A 22,627-nucleotide genomic window follows, 5' to 3' on the forward strand; every position below is an offset into this window, starting at 1 on the left:
AGTTGCTTGGTGCACTTAATGACTTCCATTTAAGAATGCGGCTTAAGGAACGACTCCAAAACTTACAAAAGAAGATGTGACAATTTAAACTGGTAATATCGTGCTGACTGAACATAACAGTATGCTTTTAGGCAGTTGTGTTAAACACACTCCTACAGAATGGTTGATCAAAAGTAGTTCATAGTTCTAAGAGAAGGTAAAGAATACTTGCTGATTAATCTCAGGCAGCTGTGCCTGTCATACCATTTTAGCTTCATTTTAGAGATTATTAATGAAATAGCAGTTCATTTTAATCTGCAGTATAGACATAGTTACAGCATGATAAAACGAATGCCCCAGGCCATCCACAGAGGAAGATGATTTAAGATTCTAATGTAATCAATAGTATAAACTGATGTGCAGGTATTGTTCACTGATTGCACGCTAGAATAACTATATTCAAAATCACTTTTAACCTATCTGTATAGCACAAACAGAAAAGCTGGCTACTTTTTTTCTTTTTAATTCCTCATAGCCCTGGACGAAAGCAACACAAGTGGCAATTTACCATAATTTTAGGTGAAGGTTTCTTACTCTTCCTTTCCCAAAAGAGTTTTCCTATTATTCACCTGTTTTTAAACATGCCTAACAAGCAAATGTTTCCATGTGTTTAAAAATACTGACAACTGTTATCAATGCTAACAGTTGTTCTGGGTTGCAGAGCTAGGGATTTTACAGCTTAGTGTGTGCTATCAGATTGTAGGATATGTTTTTTTCCTGCTGGTCCTAGAATCACTTTCTACTTGGTCATTCCTCCTTTCATGACCTACAAAGCTAGTTTGAGCAAGTCTTTGAGGAAAATTAATTCCTCAAGGAATTCCTCAAGGAAAAAAGGGATCCCTAAAAACCCCTTTCATGTTTCTATATTTGTTACTGGGTTGGGGTTTTATTTTTTGTCTCTATTGCCAGAAGCTGTCAAAGAAAAGAGCCTTGCACAGTAAAAAGAAGATTAAAGACAGCCCAGCAGTGTAATTCTAACAAAACACCAATGAATTTTAAAGATAGCACATATATCAACAACTTATAATTAAAATATAGAGAAATCCTAAATATAATTGGAAAGGAAATTTTTGAGTACTCATAATTCTTGTTTTTAAAGAAATATATATTGCTATTGCAAACCTTAATGCATTGTTTTCCTGCTTTCTAAAGTTGAATTCTTATTAAAAATGTGATCTCTTCAAGCAAGAAAAGGAAGGAAGAAGAGTAGATTTTCATTACTGTCTACTTTAATCCTATGAAAAATAAATCAAGGTGTCCACAGTGACAGTTTTTTCTGCATTCTGGCCATAGCATACACAGTCCAATATTGAAGTTGCAACTCTACTTTTTATTTTCAAAGGACAAACCCCTACCATAATTCAGAGAGGTTAAGATAATAAAAAATCCATATGAAAAGGATGTACTTTTATTTTAATTTATTATAATTGTATGTTCCATGTGTAATTAATTGACACGGACATTTTGCTTGCTATTTTAGCAAACACAAAACAAGATAAATATAAGAGCTTGGCAGACCAATAGAGATACAAATTACAAAAAAAAAAAAACAAAACAAACCAAAAATAGAAAAACAAAAAGAAAAAGACAATAAAAAATCACATCTAGAGCAGAAGACAGATAAGCTACTTCCTTAAAGAACCAAATACTAATCAAAAAACTTATGAGATCTCAATGGAATTTATAAGATGATAAAGGTAAGCTTTAGACAGTAGATGTGTACATTTGGAATATTAATTTACATACATTTTAAGAAATTACATTCACCAGCAACACTCTGATGGTCTAAAAAATAGTAGTAGTAGTAGTAGTAGTAGTAGTAGTAGTAGTAGTAGTAGTAGTAGTAGTATTGCTCTAAAACACCTCCAGTGAGATAAATAATATGGCTTAAAGTTAAAGCATTTTAAGATATATGCAGAATAGCATTTAGACATGCTTCTTAACATCTAGGTGTGTTTTCCTACTGAACAGTTTGAAAGATCCTGTGTTACTGACTGTTTGCTCCTAAGAGATGGTATGAGCAAGAATATCGCTGCCAAACATATTCCTGCTGGTGGAATACATCTCCAAATTTGATTCAAATGCACAGTCCATTTTGTTGCATAACTTGACTCCTGCAGCAATAATATGGGAGAAAGTACAAGAATTCCATAATAGATGGATACACTTCCCAATATCCTTCCACTCCTTATAGGTCCAAAAACCAGCTTTTTACCCTGCATGAAGTACATTTATACAAGCCATACCAGTTTCTCCAGGAGAATGCTGTGGGAGACAGTGTAAAAGGCTTTACTATGGTCTCACTGGAAATACAACACAGTGAACAGAAAACAGTCTAGGAGGTTCCAGGAATGTGTGGGAGATAACCTCCTGACACAGCTGGTCAGGGGAGATGCCCCACTGGACCTGCTGTTTACAAACAAGGAAGGACTGGTGCATGATGTGGTGGTCAGAGGATGTCTTGGCCATAGCAATCATGGGATGCTAGAGTTCACAGTTCTTGGAGAAGTAAAGAGGGAGGTCAGCAGAACTGCTACCTTGGACTTCCAGAGGGCCAGCTTTGGCCTGTTTAAGAGCCTGGTTGACAGAGTCCCTTGGGAAGATAGTTGTGAAGGGCCAGGGGGTTCAGGAAGGCTGGACATTCTTCAGTAAGGTAGCCTTAAAGGCAAAGGAGCAGGCTGTCCCTATGTGCTGAAAGACAAGCTGGTGGGGGAGAAGACTGGCCTGGCTGGACAGAGAGCTTTTGCTGGAACTCAGGGAAAAAAGGCAAGTTTACCACCTTTGGAAAAAGGGGCAGGAAAAATGGAATATACTATTCTGTCTTCCATATATAGTTGTTATTATGAGTAAATTGTCAGGAAACCAAATAACAGGTGGTTTGAATAAAAAAAAAATCCCTACTTTTTATAATCCCACTGTAATATATAATAATTATTTTATTTGTTTTATACCTTCTCCAGGTATAAAACATGCTCAGACTTTTTTATCTTTCTTGATGTGTGATTCTTCTCTCCATTTCCTCATCATTCTTCTCATTCTTCTCTGAACACCCTGAAATTCTATACCATTTCTGCAAAGAGGTGATGAAGGCTAAATAATGGGCTTTGTGGAAGGAGGCACATCACTGGTTTGTATAATCACATGACTGTATCCCATTCTGAATGATCATTTAGAGTTTTGGTCCCATTTTGGAGCTTTATTGAGGTTGCTCTAAAAAAATGCCTGTCAGAGGGAAGGTGTATGCAATGAATTGACAGAGTCTTTAGGTGCTACACTGATGCCACTTTCCTAATCAATGCATTCAATTGTTTAGGTTGATGTGGCTGAATGTATTATGTATTATATTGATTATTTAAATCATGGAATAAAACATTAAGCTAATAAGTGACAGAAGATGGGTATAAAGTGAAACGAAAAGCTTAATAAAAAAAAATCAAGACATTTACTTTTTAAAGGGAGGAGAAAGAGAGGGGGTAAATATAAATAAAAAAAGGACAAAAAATTCAGCTGTTTGGAAGATGCTAAAAGGAAAGAGAGTTATTTCTGGTTTTAGAAAAGTATTTCTGATTTCTTATGGTTGGACAAAGGTTGATTTCAGGAGCAGATGTTATACTTCCTATTTCAATAGAAGCAATTTATAAATCTATTCCTGGGCAATAGAGGGATTTTCTTTTTTTTTTAAGTATTTGCATGATTTGAGCACATGAAGACATTTTAGTATGTAAATCCTTCACTTTCATGGCTACAGAGCACAAAGGCAGGTTTTTCTCTAAGTTTAAGAGCTTTCTCTGTTTATTTGTTTTTAAACACAAATCACAAGGATTATTCATTGAGAGCTGAGAACAGAAATTCAGACTAAAAAAAATGGGAATTATTTTTATAATGTGAAAAAAACATTCACTTTACAGGTAAGTGAGGAAGGAAATCAGAAAGGAATCATGAACATTACAGATGTAGGTTTTCTACATCAGACCTGTCTGTCACTAGATTTATTTTTGGTTTCCACTTAAGTTTTATAGACTTGTTAAAACATTTATGCATGCATGAATGATAGAATAAATCTGATGTCAGAAAACTTGGTCTTGTTGCATATAATTGTGAAAGGGGGAAAAAAACTTAGTTTTTGTATAGCAAGGAAGCGAAACACTGAGTTTAATATTCAAACAATGAGGAAGAAAAGGCTTTCATAGTTATGCACAGTGGCAAAAAAAAAAAAAAAACAAAAAAAAAAAAACACCAAGGCAGACAGAGTTTGATCTTTCTTAGGCTACCTACAGGCTCCTACGACAGTCTAATGGATTGTCTTTAAACTGTGTGGGAAGGGTCAAAGTATACTAAGTTTAATAATGTGAGTAGCAGAGGAGATGGGCATTAACAAGGTCGGCAGCTGCAGCAAGCTCAGGGAATCAGATGACATTTTGGGAAAGATAAAAAGCCCAAGTTTTTTCTTATCTTTATTAATGATTATAGTTTTGTATATATTTATCTTCCTGAAATTAAATTAATGAAAGAAGTATCACATTGCTGGTTTGTGGTAGGACTTCTGCTTTTTTTCTCTGAATAATGTTGCATAAAAGCTAAAAAATGTCACGTTTTTAGTTAATAGTTGTGGAATGTCTTACACAAAGCTTCAGTGAACTCTGTCAGAATAGTTGACACTGACCAGAAAAGGCTAAAATTTTTCTAAGCAGGAACTGCGAGTGAAATGACTTTGGGTCAGTTTGAATATATAAGGCCAGAAAAAAATTACATTTACCAAACACAAAAACTGGAGACATAGCTTTGCTCAAGTTAAGAGATATTCTTTGTGTTTTGATCCAAGAGTTGTAGAAGATTCTGGTAACATATTCAAGGAACATGGTGCACATACCCATGTTCTTAGGAAAATGTTTTCTTAGGAACAGGGAGACTTTAATTGTTTTTACTTACAGTATTCTGATTGAAATGTTCCCTAAGAAGCAAAGCTGGAGCCTAGTCCCATAAACCAGTATTTTTTCCCAAAATGTTCTAATGATGGTGAAAAAGGCCTAATACCTGGCAGTGGAAATAGTTTTCCTATGCCTATCCAGATGATGTGCAACAGACAGAAGTTTGCTTTTCAACTGATTCCCTTGTTTCCTTGCATACCCTAGGAAGCCTGCAAAGAAAATTTGTTCAGAAGCTTAACATTGAGCTTTTGAGCAGATGGTTTTCCTGCCTATACACTTCTCAGCAGATATCTCTGCCTTTTTCTCTCCAGTCATCAGCTAGAAAAAAGATACTGCATATCTGTACTCCTTTTCCTGCCAGCTATTAAGTTTAAGCCCCATCCTACTCTTTTTCTCCAGAGGGAGATGAGGAAAGACTTAGAAGAGTAGCCAAAGGCAATGAATTCCTGGAAGGGAACTGAACGGTCAATACCAAATCAAGGTGGGAGGGGGTGAGGAAGGGGAATGGGAAAAAGGAAAAGAGAAACCTAAGGACAAATGTATAGAAAAAGAGATAGTTAAAATGGACAAGACTGAAGGGGTCGTGGAGAAAGATTATTTTCAATGCTGGAGAGCACAGGTGACAGAGTTTAAGTAAAAAGCAATTAGATGCTAGTGAAGTAAATACATAGAGCATAATTATGACCTCAAGAGAAACCTGTATTTGGGACAATTACAGTGACAGTTGCATAAAGCTACCAGCAAGATAGTTGAACAGAATTACACTTTAATTGTGTGAAATGTTTGTGTGTTTGCAGGAAGTATTGTTTCTGGTTCTGAATCCTTTCAGCCATGAATCACAGCTTTGCAAAAGGAAGTTTGCTCTCAAACACAACTGCACCCCCCCAGCTGTTAGGGGCCAGGCTCTGACAGTGAGATTTGCTTTGCTGAGACAGTTTCTTATTCATTGGAAAGGGCGAGAATCAGGCTTCTGATGGTACAAAGAGAAACTGAATGGCAAGGGGAATATGTGAAAGAGTTTGGGTACCCATTTCATGGACTCAGGCAGGCACTCCTTTAAAAGTGAGATGCGGTGTTATCTATATTATTTCTACTCAGAATATCCTTAAAGAAGGACACGCTGGCAAAGGATGTTTCAAGAAATGCTGCATGGGAGGATGGCTGCTTAGAAAATGCTAGTAACAAAGGTATCCTTTCTCCAAAGGTTAGAGGATCTGTTTAGATGCCGCTTCAGTCTCTTGAGCTGGAGAACTCCAGTAAATCTAGACATCTATGAGGAACACAGTAGATTGGGGGCAGGGGGAAGGGGTGGAGGGAGGGAACGCAGAATGTAGGGAGGGATGTAGGTGACATGGGAAGTGTACATTTATTATGATATTGTAATTACCAAAAAAGTGGGAGGCCAATGTTCAGTTCTCTCTTGAGCCTAAGGAGATTCAAACTCACATCTGCAGCAGCTTTAGATAATTCTTTAATCACTAGGCTGGAGAATAATTAGATGACATGTGCATTTTACATTATGCAGTGAAAGACTGAGGCAGCTTACCGCTGTCTATCTCAGTGTTCAGCCCCTGAAAGTAACATGCTCAGGATTTTTCTTGCTTGTGTTCTTTCTGACCACGAAACTGTTCTCCTTTGTATGAGGAAAAAGAATATCTGATAGTAATGGATTTAAACTTATCATTCCTTTACTGATGTGTAAGTTACTCAAAGAAGTGTAGGAGAGCATCTTGATACTTTCATGACTTTAATTGAATCCCACAGAACTCAGGGGGAAAAATCATGCACTAGACTGAGGTTTAACAAATCATACTTATCTCTACAGTTTCCAGCCAATGGTAGGGAGACTCTACCTTCAGCTGCAAATGGATTAAGATGAAATACTTTCAGAAATTCAATACTGGTTCCTTTTGTGGCAAGCTAATGAGCTCAGCCCTCACAAAGTGATCTCAGGACATTATTTCTATGTTAGAAACTCAGCGGTGCCTGAGCATTATATGGACAGCTGTTGTTAAGGGGTCACAAAGCCCTGTCAAAACAGCAGTCTTCATCCTTTTGGAAACCATAAACTGAACAGAACTCACTCCTAAAGAGTCCAACGGCAAGGCTTTCACAGATGGTGTCATTTAAATATCAGTATATTTGGGGATAGAGTCATGCAATCATTTTCATGTTTGTTCTCACCCTTTAAAGTACTCCACTCTATTACTGGCAAAGTGGCTTGCTCTGTGATGAACTATACTTCTGCTTCTGTTTTTCCAAAAAAAGTTCTTTAAATTGCAGAATTGAATTTGATAGGAAAGCATTGGAAAATTTCTACCGTCACTAGCTTTGCCTTTCTTGTACAGTGTTGATGGGTAAATGTATCCCATTAGAGGTCTGACAAAATATGATATATTTGAGAGGAAATTAAAATGCCATAGTTAGCATTAGAAACCATTTACCAACTAAATATGAGAAAGATTTAGTTATTCTAAAACGTGAATGAAATAACATAGAGGTGATTTTCAAAAATGCTTAAGAAGATCTAAGCAGACAGCCCCCATTAAACACCTCTGTGAAAATCAGGCTTAATTCCCAGAAGACTTTTTAAAAATTAATTTTTACTCTCTTAGTGTCCTCTTCTGGCATGAAGCCTTTACTCTTAACCTGTTTCTGTTCTGTTGCTTACCACTCAGTCTCATACTATTTTTCTTTCGCACTCCTCCCTTTTAGAGTTTTCTTTTGTTGCCCTAGTTTTCACTTCATTCTCATCATTTGCTTATTGCATGTTTTTCTGTTCCTATAGTCTAAGTAGCTTTTTGAGAATTTCTACATGTTTTTTCTTTTCTCCTTTGCAAGAGTTCTTTTTCTTCCTTTTGTATTTTTTTCTATTCCCATTGCTGCCTCACTTTTACTGTCAACTTTTAATTTCTTCCACTTCTGTCTTTGTTGACGCCCCAGTTGTAAATTTCCTTGACACCTTTGAGGTTATAACCTCCCTGGAAACCACCTAAAAGACCATTTAGATCCCTAAGTTTACAAATGTATATCTAAAATATTAGCTAACTTGAAGCATACTGGCATCAGACTGATAGTTACAGCATGGGAAAGGCAAGAGCAAAATATATTGAACTTCCACGCAAAATGTAGGTCCTCCTGTGAGATTTTTAAATGCAGCCTGCACATTTTTGGACAGCAAAATAACCTTCACCACAGCTTGTCTTTCAGTGACAAAACACTGTGTGAAAGAGCTACTGATCTGTCTTTTAAATTAACATTTCAGAATGTTCTAGTTATATTTTTATTAATTTTTAAATGTATGTAGAAAGATTTCTGAGATTAAACATCTGAATGTACGATCATACAGTTGTGTACATTATATTAGGACCCTAAGCCATCTCTAAATAAACTGGCATAATGCAGGACTAGGCTGGATACCAGAAACCAATACAGTGTGTTAGGACAAGCTGTGCTTTTCTGCAGAGTAACTCAGAGTCATGGAGGTAATTAAGAAATTTCAGTGCCAGCTGGAGGCTACTGCACTGCTTTTCTTGGCAGTAATAGGGAGTCAAAAAACAGTTAATTCTGAACTGTAGGTAAGTCAGTAACTCCTCAGAAGATGATTTCCTCATCATCTGCCAAGCTTTATTTGGAATTTTCTTATACCTTTTCAACTGAATAATGTAAAAAATAACTTCAGTATTTTTTTTCAACCTAACACAACAAGATATTTTAAGGGGAGAGAGCTTTAAACCTGTCACTGTACCGACTTTCCTCAAGCCTTATCCATCTCAGTTTCTAAGAGTCAAGTCTTTCCTGTTTGTCTCATATTTGCACCGAAAATTGCTGATAGCTTCAAAAAATCTTTGTCTTTTAACACAGAAGAATGCTATGATCATTGATTTTGTCATATGCACTTACAGTTCTTAGACTTCAAATTTTCACATGTTCAGTTTGACATGTGTGCAGGGGTCACAGCATAGAATATTCCAGTGACACAAGTTTGAAAAATGTAAGACAAATAAAATAAGTCTTTGAAATAAACCTCTTTTTTTGTTAGTTATATAAATAAATTAAATAAATAATTAGGCATTAAAATTCTTAGCAAGTTCCTGCAATCTGTCAGCTGAGGTGAAAGTCACAAAGATCTTATAATGCCCACTAATAAAATAGAAAAATGCTAATAATAGTGTTATAAACTATTCTTTCAATCATTTGAATGCTGTGAACAAGACTGGATGCATTAATTTGTGCACTTAGGCATGCATTTTGTCTTTGGAATTTACAAAAGCGACCACAATATTAGAAGCAGGAAAACATCTAGTTGAATAATCCCATGCTCTGTTACTGCAGGTCAGAAGATCAGTGCTTGCATTTATAACCCAAATTTCTTCAAAGATTACATTTCCTCCAAAGATATTTCAAGACTGCATTGAAATACAATACAACTCATTTATGCCAGCAACCAAGAAACAGCATCACACTTTTCAAAACCAGGAATGGGGTTAGAACATGCAGCTGCAGACACATCACCTGTTCTCTTCACCGTTTGCACAAAAATCCTCTCATACTTGCACTATCATTTATAAGCAGCTTCTAAATATTATTTTCCCATTTTTGCTCAGTTATGGGGACTTTGTATGACAGGAGATGAATGCTTGTGTTTTATGAATCTTTGGCCAAAGAGGTAATCACGTTTAATATCTGCCTTTCTGTTAGTCATCCTAATTTCCTTGTTGGAAATGATTGCATTTGTCAAGTTTTTTTGTTGGTGTATTTTATTTGTTTGTTGGTGAATTTTATGGAAATACTTGAGAATTCAGTCTTGGAGGATTTTCACTCCTGTGTAAACAAAAAAAACCCTCAAAGTAAAAGTCAGCAAAATAAACCAAAAAACACTGGGAGTCATAGATTGCCTATGGCAGAAGATTGTTCCTGGACACAGAAAACATCTTGTTTTTTCCAGAGAGAATCTTGAGTCCAGCTATTTTAAGAGATTGAAGAATTCAGTGAAAAGAGTGCAAAATTGAAACTGAGCTCTCACAAAAGGCAGCTGCTATTATTAATGTGAGTACTAAAACCACTGAAATTTGAAAAATGATAAATGGAGTTCTAGGCATTATCTTTATGCAAGGCAGATTTGGCAGACAGTCTATGTTTACTGGAAGGGTGATATATAATTTCATTGTGATGCTGATTCCTTCTAAGAATGAAAATAAAGTATAATCTGAATAATTGCCTGTTAATTGAGTTGTCATATATCTAATGGAAGACATTAGTTTGCTTATTTTAAGTGCATGTATCTCTGCAAGCACAAATTTGGGCACATGACTGTTGTGGAAGCCATGGGAAAATAAGAATTCACTGTTTAGGAGATCTGTAACACAGGGAGGGCAACCATAGAAACTGAATCAGCTAACTGAACCTGGCAAAAAATATTATTAAGGTAGTGAAGATGCAGAGTGAGGAACTACAGGCAAAACAGATAAAGTACAGGCAAAATTAAGGAAAAATTAAGGAAAGAGGATGTGAAAGAGAGGTCCAAATTGAAAGTAAAAGACAGTGACATGGAAAAAAGATAATATATTAATTCTGTGCATAAAAGTACAAAGACTAGAGAAAAATATTAACAGCTTGATGAAGTTGTAAGCCAAAGAAAAAGAATTTTTTAAAATTAGGTAAAATGAATAGAAAAAAACCATGCCTGTCTACCAAAACATATTTTATACACAGATACCTAAAATAGATGGTCAAAGAGGGTTCAGCTGAATGAAAACTTGGCATTCCAATCTTTAGGCAACTTTTCATTTAGCTTAAACAGTACCTTAATTTCATCCTCCTTGAAAAACATATAGAATTGGTACATGGACACAGTTATTCATGGAAGTCCATGTTTTCTTCTATTTTCTGGTTACAGATATTGTAATTACAGATATTGTTGTGACCTGCACTACTAATCCAAATGCTTTACCAGTTGCTGTTGCTTCTTAATACTCCAAGATACATCAAACAATTAGGCAAATGATTTCATAATGTTTTCCTGGCATTACACAGTTCTGCCTAAAATACACATTGCTTGACAGTATTCCATTATAGTTGCTGTGACCACAGTCCTGATCATGCTCGTAACCTGCCTTTCTATCAAAGGTGGAATAAGTCTTGTCTTAATGTGCATGATCAGCTATGCGCAGTCTGTCAGATGCAGTATTTTGAATATCTTCTTTCATGGCAGCAGTACTTTCCTGATGCATTGGAAATACATTTTTCAACACATTTTTTTTTCCCCCATAGATATATTCTATCACAGCCTAATAACATTAAGTTCTTTATTTTCCTCAAGTGAAAGTTCCAAGTGGATGGCATACAGCTTACCAGTATCATTTCTGTAAGTATCCAACCAGAGAGTCTATCAGTTTTTAATGTAAATTTACTTTCCTTTGCATTTCTTCCAAGTTCATCATGTTTTTCTGATATTTTCTATGCAAAGATTCTGAGTCTCAAGTTATAAGCAAAAATTATCTATTCCCTCCTTTCCTGTGCACAACCAGCTTTCTTTTAAGTTTACTCACTACCCTCTGCCTAAGTCCATCAATTACACACTTAAAAACTTGCCTATTAATCTGCCAGATTGTATAATTTTAAGGATACCTGTGAGGCATTAAGCTTTCCTAGAGCAGGTCACCAAGAAAGCAATTTCCTGTTTCTGGCCATATATCCCCCACCTGGGAGACTTTTTTTTTAAAAAAAAAAAATTCTTTCATCATTTTTAGGTTATAAATTCAGATGGGAATCAAAGTTTCAGCATATACTGGTATAAGTGTTTGGATACAAATATGATTGGAACCATGCTTGTTAAACAAAAATTTAGAGTAGCATTTACATGTATTGAAATATAAGCAAAGGTAGTATAAGAAATAGAATTGTCTTTTTTAGGTCATGAAAATTTTGTTTCCAAGATCATCACTTCAAAACAAGCAAGTATATAAATATAAATTCACAAAACTGACAAGGAAATCATCATAACTTCTGGAGTTTATTATTGTTAGATGCTTTCTTACTAGACAAAATATAAGTATATATAAATACAGGGACTATTCAGGAAAAAAAGAAACTGCTTCAGCACAAGCAGTAGTCAAGGCTAGATATATCATCTACTTCAAAAAATCATTTAGATTGGAAAAGACCTTTGAGGTCACCAAGTCCAACTGTTAACCCAGGTCTGCCAAGTCCACCACTAAACCATGTCCCTAAGCAGCACACCTACACATTTTTTAAACACCTCCAGGGATGGTGATTCCACCACCTCACTGCACAGTCTGTTCCAATGCTTGACCACCCTTTCAGTGAAGACATTGTTCCAAATATCCAATCTAAACCTCCCCTGGCATAACTTATGGCCATTTCCTCTTGTGCTGGCGCTAGTTATCTGGGAGAAGAGAATGACTCCCACTTGCCTACAGCCTCCTTTCAGACAGCTATAGAGAGCAACAAGATCCCCCTGGAGCCTCCTCTTCTCCAAACTAAACAACCCCACTTCCCTCAGTTGCTCCTCAGAAGACTTTCCAGACCTTTCACCAGCTTCGTTGCCCTTCTCTGGACACGCTCCAGCACCTCTACATCCCTCTTGAAGTGAGAGGGCCAAAACTGGACACAGGATTTGAGGTGCAGCCTAACCAGTGCTGAGTGAGGGGGGGGACAACAATCACTTTCCTAGTCCTGCTGGCCACACTCTTTTAAATACAAGCCAGGATGCTGTTGGCCTTCTTGGACACGTTGACACACTGCTGGCTCATCTTCAGCCAGCTGTGGACCAACACCTCCAGGTCCTTTTCCTCCAGGCAGCTTTCCAGCCACTCTTCCCCAAGCCTGTAGCACTGGTGGGGTTGTTGTGACCCAAGCTTTTACTTTACCTGTTAAACTGTCTTTATCTCAGCCCACAATTTTTCTCACTTTTGTTCTTCTGATCCTTTCCCCCACCCCACTGTTGGTGGAGTGAGCAACCTCAGTTGCTGGCTGGGGTTAAACCACAATACCTGAGTTCCAGCCAAAGCTCTCTGTCCAGCCAGGCCAGTCTTCTCCCCCACCAGCTTGTCTTTCAGCACATAGGGACAGCCTGCTCCTTTGCCTTTAAGGCTACCTTACTGAAGAATGTCCAGCCTTCCTGAACCCCCTGGCCCTTCACAACTATCTTCCCAAGGGACTCTGTCAACCAGGCTCTTAAACAGGCCAAAGCTGGCCCTCTGGAAGTCCAAGGTAGCAGTTCTGCTGACCTCCCTCTTTACTTCTCCAAGAACTGTGAACTCTAGCATCCCATGATCGCTATGGCCAAGACATCCTCTGACCACCACATCATGCACCAGTCCTTCCTTGTTTGTAAACAGCAGGTCCAGTGGGGCATCTCCCCTGACCAGCTGTGTCAGGAGGTTATCTCCCACACATTCCTGGAACCTCCTAGACTGTTTTCTGTTCACTGTGTTGTATTTCCATTGAGACATCCAGTAGGTTGAAGTCCTCCATAAGAACAAGGGCTAGCAATCTTGAAACTTCTCCCAGCAGCTTGTAGAATGTTTCATCTGTCCTTTCATCTTGGGTAGGTGGTCTATAATAAACTCCTGGCAGGACATCCACCTTGTTGGCCTCCCACCCCAATTCTCACCTATAACCACTCAACTCTGCTGTCACCATCATTCAGCTCCAGGCACTCAAAACACTCCCTGTCACATAGAGCTACCCCACTGCCTCTCCTTCCTTGCCTATCCATTCTGAAGAGTTTGTAGCTGCCCATTGCAGTACTCCAGTCATGCAAGTTATCCCACCATGTTTCCCTGATGGTGATTATATCATAGTCCTCCTGCAGCATAATGGCTTCCACCTCCTCCTGTCTGTTGGCCATGCTTTGGGCATTGGCACAGATGCACTTCAGCTGTGCTATCAATCTCACCTCCAGCTCTGGCATGCCATCCCCAGGCTCATATCTAAGGAGCTTGGGTTTATTTCCTTCAAATCTAGTTTGAAGCTCTCTCAATGAACCCTGCTAACTCCCAACTAGGCTCCCCTTCCCACTTTGAGACAGGTGAACCTCATCTGTTGGCAACACTTCACTGGCATTTGCAGATTTTAGAACGTATTTGCATCAACACAGGTTTTCCGAGGGCTGCACAGAGGACTGTGGGTGGGCTGCATTTGTAACTGTTTTTACCTGTTTAAATGTAAATGTGATAAAGATGAAAATGAAAACAAGGGACGTTCACATTAAAATATATTAAAAGTTATTAACAAAATCAGTTTGACACCTAGCCCTTCCAAAACTGCTGTGATAAGCCAGAAGTCTCCTATGGACAATGTAGCTGTAGTAGATAGAATGGGAGAAGAACTATTGGCAGTTATGAGGTTCTTAATTTAGGATTTCCAGCTAGGAAGCCAGACCATAATGTTAAGCAGACAGGAGTTAAGTACATTTATGGAATGTCAAGCACTTTTATGAAATATCGGGTGCATCTCTGAATATTAAATTGTTTAGGGTTTTTTTAACGATCTCATTTAAACTGCTATATGTCTGGCATCAGTCTTGTTAAGGTTGCTGTTCATCTGTTCATTCTCTGTGTAAGCATATGCCATTCCCACACCATGGCTATCACTGAAGGTAAAGAATATTCATGAATTATAAGCTGTCTTGACACTCTTTGCTTATTCAGCATTTGTTACTGCAGGTAATATATATTTTCCTGTTTTGTAGTGTATCTTCCAGAATTAGCATCATGGATGTTTTCATGAACGAGAACAAACAATGCATGGTTTATGTGGAAAGACATGTTTCTCCATGAGGGAAAATAATAATAATAAAATCATGTAATGAAAATGCATATCACAATGTTCTGAAGGCTTCACTTTGCATCACTTAGTTAACTTTTAACATATATACGTGAAAACCTCCATAGTGCCATATTTTGCTGTGTTCAAATGTAGTCTTTTAGGCATGAACTTACCAGTAGGCTACACAAAGTGGAAGAAGTTTGTTCAAATGCAATTTTTAATGTGAATACAAAATATCAGATAAAATAGGAAACAGCAGTGCTTAATTCTGTGCTTGTCTGATATTATATTTATTTAAGAAAAACAAATGCAGCTTTGTGTTTAAATGTATAATAAATAATATAATGCTAAGGATACCCATATATTTGATTTTACAGTAGGACACTTTAAACTAGTTTAGTTGACTCCACCTCTAAACAGAGGAAATTAGCTATCAGTCCCTGAGTTTCAATGAAATGTGGTATGACAAAATAAACTGAAAACACAGTTTGATATTACAAATTACAACACACAAAGTAACCAGCTCTGTCTGTCATTTTGTTTCAGTTTATTTTTTTCCTTGCTGGCTTCATCATTTTCTTCACACGGTGAGCCTTTATGACTTAGCCTTTGCTGAGTTTCAAGTGAAAAAAAGCACACAAAAAAACCCAAAAAACAACAACAACAACAACAAAACAAAAAAAACCCAAAAAAACCCCACAAAACCACACACATTTTTTGAAGGGGTTTGCTTGCATTCCTCCACAGGAGGCAACACTCCTAAGTTGAGAAACAGTTCTCTAAAGAACTGGGAATTGAGTATTTTAATCCACTAGTGCATAAAATGACCAACTCTTCAAGGAGCTTCTTGTTTCAATTATAACTTTCTTTTTATTGTGTGAAATATTTGATTTCATGTGTGTATGTGTGTATGCCTACAGAAAAAAGCAAAGACAATGTAAGTTCAAAGTCTGGCACAGGAGGAGATTTAGCTATGTGTGTGGTTCACATAGATAAATCATTCCTTTTCAGATTATTCATTAAACTAGCTAGAATTATTCTCTTTAGACGGTTGTATAAAGCAAACTGCAGAATACAAAAAAAAAAAAAAAACAACCAACAAAAAAACACTAATTGAAAAATTTATCTTTTTTATTACAATACTTAATTAGTACTCAATTAATTTTAACAAGGAAGTTAAAATAAAAAATCCTAAAATCAAATCTGAGAAGAATGGCAATCCTTATTTTTTGCACTCTTTTCATAAATATTTTTTAATATAGCATTTAAAGGAAACCATAAAAAAATAAATTGCATTGTGTTTCTCTTTAGTTGCTTTGAATTGGTTTGATCTAGCACCCTCATATCATTTTCATAGTGTGTTATTATTGGTAAAGGTCTGCCATTCAAAATCTGTGAGTCAAACGGTTTTTCAAAATTATTTTTAGGTCTGTGAGGGCAGATGAGAAATTCAATTATATCTATTGCAGAACACATACAAGATGTAAGACTAAATTTCAGTATAGTGCCCTTGCAAAGGAGCAGGTAGGATGTATCTTTTTTGCAACCTAATAATTTAGTCCCCCAAACCTGGTGGCACAAGAACATTCTCATCTCCCACTGAGGTCAACAGACATGGAAGGTGGATACCATTGTTCAACATCCCCCATCATCTCATATTTTGGACATATGTCATATTGTACCAGAAGGAATCCAAGATTCATGGGGGTGACAAAAATAGTGAGCATGTAGGAGCCTCACTCTGTATCATATCATGAAGGAGTTTATGTGAACGATGGAAGCTTTGCTTTCTAATTCTTGGTCACAACAAAAAACAGTAGTTTGAAACAGGCTTTAGGAGCCTGGGAGTCCACAACACTCAGTTATGGAATCACATACTCAGCTGTTTCCCCCCCATGATCTATAAATCTCATTTCTTTCTCCATATTGTTACAACTGGTGCTTCTCTGAGGTCACCGCAGCTTTGCATAATTTATTTCCCTCTGATATCTATGTGACAACATCAGTTTGATCCCACTCAACCCAAAGAGGTGATTTATTAAATATAGCTGGAAACACCCATTTTGAAAAGAATAAGTCAAATGACTACACCCAAAGTAATTATTTGGTTTATAGCTGTGATCCAAATCTCACAGAGCCATCTCAGTCAAGAATTGCAATGTGCAGTTAATCATGAGTAAATAAATGGGGTTTTAAATATGCCTTTGTATTTTGTGCTTTTGCTAAATTTATGCATTCCCCATGCACATGCACATTGCCCTGGCTTTTCTGACCAATATTTGTATGTGCCAAACTCTCCCCAAGCATTGCACACAGAACTTGGACTTTGAATTCCTACTTAAGCACAAAAACGCCTTTGTTTCCTTGGTCTAAGTGAATTAGCCAAATTCTCAAAAGATGGCTTTGGCAGAACAGAAATAACTTAGATTAGGGCCTGAACCATTGGATTATCCCTTCTGTAGCTATTTGCAGCATGGAATAAATGTAGATGCTATAAATATTAAATTTAAAACATCAATAATTTGCCATATGCAAAAAAATCCCATTTTTAACATTAAATGTCAAATATTCACCCATTATTATTTTTACTCTGTTCTATATATATATATATCAGTCTTCAGTAAGAAAAATAACAGAGCCACAGAAAAAACAACAAAAACCAAAGAAAGTCTAAAGTTTCATTAAGAATCTGAACATGAAAATGAGTTGATTTTGAGGATCTAAGTTCCACAAGTAAGGAATGGACTATAATTAATTTTTTATTGCTTCCTTTTTGTTATATAATTGTTGTAAAATATTAAAAATAAAATACTAATCACTTTTTATTAAAAATCATGGCACTTTACTGACAACAGTATAAGGTCAGTGTCATGGTCAAGTTACTATAGTTTAACAAGTAACTACATATCAGCTGAATCTCAATGATATCCTGTGTGCTTGCATCATTATTTTAATTTGGATTAATTCACCTTCACTGTGGTCTCGGCCATACTGACCCCTTTCACAATTGTTGCAGTTTGTGATTCTTCAACTACAGACTGTCATTTAAATAACTGTTGTCTGTATTCTACACCTTCTGCCTCACTGGGTTTCTTTCCACCTAACTTGACTGTGCTAATAAATTCAGCTGCATAAAAGGAAGAACTGGCTAATGTGGAAACACGTAGCATAATAGCAGAAAGGAGGAGTAGGGTTATGTGAACTTTTATAACTCTCCAGGCAATATTCTTTACTTCAATTGTTTCAAATTAAACAGCTGCTGTAGGTTGAATCACACTTGTAGAAACTAAGCAGGGCATTTCAGGAGACATGAGAGAGGGATTCTGGGAGGAAAGGAAGCAGGGCTTGCCCAAGATATGCTTTGGTTTGCCTTAAAGATATGAAGTGTAGAGAAAATAACCTGAGAAGTTTAAAGTGTTTCTTATAAATTTTTGGCTAATGTTTGACACGCCAGTTAATGGTAAATTGAATTTTTCTCTTAGGACACTTATCCCTTTGAGGCAAGGTCTTCTGGATATGAAATCAGGTTAAATGTGGACCACAGGAAAGGGAAATATGGCAGTAGTAGAGGATAATTTTTATTTGGTCTCCTAACAGAGGGAAAAAAAAGCATTACCCTTGAGCAACTTATTTGTTCTATGAGAAGCCAAATGTATAAAAAAACCCTAGTGGGCTCCCAGTTCTCCCACAAAGTCCTACTAAATTTCTTGTTAAAGTTCATTGTCTTCTAATATGAAAGCCATTAAATGGTTAATGTTTAACATGGGTAGTACTTCATTGTATAATGATTGACATCATTATACAAGGAAGAGGAAGAAAAACTTACATAAATGCATTAATGTACATTTGGGTTGCCCAGTGGGAGAATCCTAGTAGAATGGTTTGTATCATGGCAAAATTCAAGCATGAGAGATGACAAATCTGAGGAACAAAGTGACTAATACAAAACTGCAAACATTTCTCTTCTGACTTTGTAACTTTGTACTTTTCTATTTCAATACCTTATTGTAACTTTCTATTTCAATACCATTACTGTGAACAGGTCATTAATTCATTTGGAAGCAAGGTACAAATTTAATGTTCAGTGTAAAGAAATCTACAGCTTCATCAAAACTCTTAAAAATACATCTATAGATATCTGCAAATTAGAATGGTACAAATAACATATTTATGCCTTGCTTCTCAATTAATGCATACACTGCTACCTTGAATAATTTTCTTTTTGAACAAATTATCCTAAAATATGTCATTCCCATTCCTCTTTCTAAACTGTATTGTTTCAAAGCCATGAAAGTAATAAATAGAATAAAATCTTAACAGTATTTCCTCTTAGGTAAAACAAGAAAAAACACAATCTGTAGACATTCCATTACTGCAGCTAATGTTCTTTTAAGATCCTTTTGTACATATTATACAGGTAGATAGAGGAAGCTAACACAGTATTGCCAAGTCATATTTAATTTTCTTAAAGAGTGTGATAGGAAAACAGACACTTTCTTAAAAACAAATGAATGGATGGTTCATCACTGCTTCTGCTTATTATTTTAAGAAGTGGTGCACAACCTTCAGTATACTCTACCAAGACAGTGGTAGCAGTTCTTGGTAATGTCAGCTAAGATGAATCCTTGAAGTTTACAAATCTTCGTACTGTGAGTTTTAAAAATAAAGAAATACAGTAAAAATATTGCAAGCCTGAAAGATATCATGCATACAGCATTACTTTTAAAATATCACATTTGAAATAAAATGTATACTCACAAAAAAAAAAAATCCAGGGTATAATAGTATAAAACATGAACCTATTTTCATTAAATACCTTAGTTAAAGGTTTTCTTAGATGAAATTTTTTTGTAAAGAACTTTTTCATCAGGGCAAGCATATAAGGCTCTATCAACTGCTATTGCAAAATCCTGTAAATTATTAGTATTTCAAATATTAAGAAAATACAGATATATAGTCAAAGCTTTCACATTAACTAACACTAATATCTCTGATTATCGTAGAAAATGAAAAGAGCTATTGCAGGAAGCAACATAAAATTATATGCTCTGTATAATTTTGCCTTAATTGTTCATGTTTGTTTACATGTCTTATCAACATTTTAAAGGGTAATAGCTTGTTTCAGCAAGAATATAAATACTTATTAGATCAAATGGAAACATAAATAGTATTATCCAAAGAAAGCATCACCAGGGTTCCTATTCTTTGATCTTGTTTTTTTAGCTTAAAGCTGTAGGAATTCCCACAGCTGCTGCAAAATTTGAATCCAAGAAGCAATAACAAAATATAAATTTTATTCTCCCAACATTTCAGTTATTTACTTATTGAACATCACAAAAAAAGAGTGTCTTTTTTGTCACATTTTTGCATTGATCTAGCTGTTATGAAAGAGAAAGTTCATTCAGCAAAATGCAAATCTCTCTAAATAAGCTGGATTCCTTTCGCAGTCTGTAAAAGAAACAGGCACTTTAAGTAGCTATTCACTTCAGATTTTGGGCTTCAGCTTCTGTGTCTTGGAAATGTATATTTCTTTCAGTTGTCTGAAAGGAAGCCTAGGTTGGCCAGATGTCTAAAATGAGGTAAAATGACTCCCACCCAGACTTTCTATTGTTTTAAATTCATCTATCAACTGGGTAAAAATATCAGCTTTTTTTTTTTTTTAACACTTTAGAAAGAATGGTGTATTTTTAACACTCTATTAATTTATGGTTTCTTTGGTTCTACTCTCACTACTGCGTGTGTTATTTATACCAGCAATTCCTTAGTATTTCACTTCATTTTATTCCCCTTGTTGCTGATATTTGATAGATGACTTTTAGTCATTGCAGGGAGAGAAGGGGAAGAATTAAGGAGAAAACCATCTATTCCCATAAAGACTCAAAATGTTTGCATTTATTTGCCACATTTGACATTCTATATTTTTGTAGTGAACCTATAATGGACAGTAATAGAAACATGCTAGCAAACTTCTGGCTGATCCTACAGAAATTAGATTAGTAGAAATCCAGTTTAGTACAGGTATTTATTGAGCTTAAGTAACAGTTGAACAGCAGTAAAAAGACTGAAGTAAAAAATGGCTTTAAGTGTGTTTAGTTTAAGTTTAAATTTAAGCATGCACTTCCTTTCTTTTATATAGTCTAAACAAACTGAAGCACTCTGCTGGTTTTGGCTGGGATAGAGTTAAATTTCTTCACAGTAGCTGGTATGGGGCTATGCTTTGGATCTGTGATGAAAACCGTGATGATAACACAGGGTTGTTTTAGCAATTGCTGACCAGTGTGTGCACAGAGCCAAGGCCTTTTCTGCTTTTAACCCCATCCCACCAGTGAGCTGGCTGGGGTGGGGGGCGGGGGGGGGTGCACAAGAAGCTGTGAGGGGGCACAGCTGGGACAGCTGACCTCAGCTGACCAAAGGGGTATCCCACACCATATGATGTTGTGTTCAGCAATGAAATCTGGGTGGAAAGAGAAAGAAAGGGAGGGAGACATTTACAGTTACAGCTTTTGCCTTCCCAAATAACTGTTATGCATGCTGGAGCCCAGCTTTCCTGAAGATGGCTGAACACCTGCCTGCTGATAGGAAGTAGTAAATTAATTCCTTATTTTGCTTTGCTTACACACAGCTTTTACTTCACCTGTTAAACATATTTCAGACAGAAACTTGATCTGGGATCCTCAGTAGCACATTATAAAAAACACCAGTGTCTGAGTTCACGTGATCTCCTGCTGGAGTTCAGGTCTTTTTATTACCTATTTCTTGTGTCCTTCTAAACATAGGCTTTTGGAACTCAACAGATAGTGACCTATAAAAAAACACATCTGTTTTATGTTATGTTCTCCTGCTAGTTTACATAATAATATCATCAGGAAGTAAGTTAAGTCTCATTGCATTTTCTTTGCAATGATTGACCAAAACTGCAAGGATGACTCGACAACATCAATTATCACAGTTATGACCTTGTTGCAAATTCTGAGTTATCTCCAATTTTTCCTCCAAATTTCTGCTTGACATTTTTGCTTTGAGTCAAGCTTTTTGGAAGAATCCCTCTCAAGCTCTCCAGGTGCCAGGAATTTGTCAGGTAAGAGGTCAGAAGTCCAAGAAAAACTTATATTTTAGAGTGTTTCTTTTCCTCCCAGTACTGTCCATTTTGTATGAAATCGGCTTCTGACTTAATTCTCCACTAGCAGTTTGGTTTTTGTTTTTTGTTTTTTTTTTTTGTTTGTTTTTTGTTTTTTAATTCTGTTTGTACATTTAAGTGTCTGTTTGTACAAATAAGCACTGATGTCTTTTACTACTGCATAATCCTGGTTTTGCTCATCGATTGTACTGTTCTAAATGGTTTTTGCTGGTTTACATTTTCCTTTCAAAAATCTTTCCTGTAGAAAAAGAATCTTCATGGTTGATTATTTTTAGGAAAAGAAGAGAGACTGAATTCTATATTTAGCTTTTTCTTTTTTGCTTTTTTCTTTTTTTTTTTTTTTTTTTAGTTTGGAAGCTAACTTCTGCAAAAAGTGCCCTTTTGCTTATACTTCAGTTTTGTGTGTTACGAAGGTACATCTTTTGCTCATCCTCCAAGTCAATTTGCTGCCTTGTTCCTTCCCCCTAACTCTCTAGAACTCTCTGAAGGGGTGGAAGCATTTATTTTCTCCAAGGAACAGCACAAAATTCATTAGGGAACATGACTCATTCACTCTTACCGCTACTCATACAAGACCAACTTTCTTTAAAAGTTGAAGACGCTTTGCTGGTCTCACATGTAAAAGCAACAGCGTGAGAAAGAGAAAGCTGTTGAAAAAAATATCTTCAGAAAAGCTACACTAAACATAGACAATTTCCTTTGCTTGATGAATGTAATATTTCCCTCA

Source organism: Falco biarmicus, chromosome 2 (genome assembly GCF_023638135.1).
Source record: "Falco biarmicus isolate bFalBia1 chromosome 2, bFalBia1.pri, whole genome shotgun sequence".
Lineage (NCBI taxonomy): Eukaryota > Metazoa > Chordata > Aves > Falconiformes > Falconidae > Falco > Falco biarmicus.